Source organism: Heterodontus francisci, unplaced genomic scaffold (assembly GCF_036365525.1).
Source record: "Heterodontus francisci isolate sHetFra1 unplaced genomic scaffold, sHetFra1.hap1 HAP1_SCAFFOLD_61, whole genome shotgun sequence".
Taxonomy (NCBI): Eukaryota; Metazoa; Chordata; class Chondrichthyes; order Heterodontiformes; family Heterodontidae; genus Heterodontus; species Heterodontus francisci.
In genome coordinates, this window is record NW_027141441.1 from 3,183,532 (window position 1) to 3,184,252 (window position 721).

Consider the following 721-nt stretch of genomic DNA (forward strand, 5'->3'; position numbering starts at 1 on the left):
TGAGTTACTCATCACAGAATTCCCACTATCTGATTTACTCTTGTAGCCAGAGTATGTATATGAATGGTCCAGTTAAGCTTTTGTCAATGGTAACCCCCAGGATGTTGATGGTGGGGGGATTCAGCGATGGTAATGCTGTTGAACGTCAAAGGGAGATGGTTACATTCTCTCTTGTTGGAGATGGTCATTGCCTGGTACTTATGTGGTATGAATGTTACTTGCCACTTAGCAGGCTAAGCCTGAATGTTGTCCAGGTCTTGCTGCTTCTGGACACGGACTCCTTCAGTATCCGAGATGTCCCGAATTTGTCCTTTTATGAAACCTTGGTCAGGACTCACTTGGAATATTGTATCCAGTCTTGGTCTCCTCACATGATGGGTGATATTGAGGCTTTGGAAAGGCTACAGAGGAGAGACATTCGACGAATTCCCAGTATACGACATATTGGTTATCAAGTTAGACTAAAAGAGTTGGGACCCTACACCTTAGAGAAACCTAGACTGAGGGGTGATCCGATTAAGGTTCATAAATAATGAAGGGTCCAATTTAGCATGGGAGAGGAGTCATAACTTGATATTGTCAAAGGCCAGATGGCACCCGGATCACATTAAATATAATTTTCAATGCTGGGTTAAAGTACCAGGATGGCTGAGTGGTTAAGGCGTTGGACTTAAGATACAATAGACATGTGTCTGCGTGGGTTCAAACCCCACTCCTGGTA

General features: G+C 43.8%; 1 non-coding gene across 1 annotated transcript; it reads left to right on the forward strand.

Moving 5' to 3' along the window:
• The first annotated feature begins 638 nt into the window (after positions 1-638).
• On the forward strand, positions 639-721 carry trnal-uaa (transfer RNA leucine (anticodon UAA)). The gene has a single exon. It is a non-coding gene; the product is annotated as a tRNA-Leu (tRNA).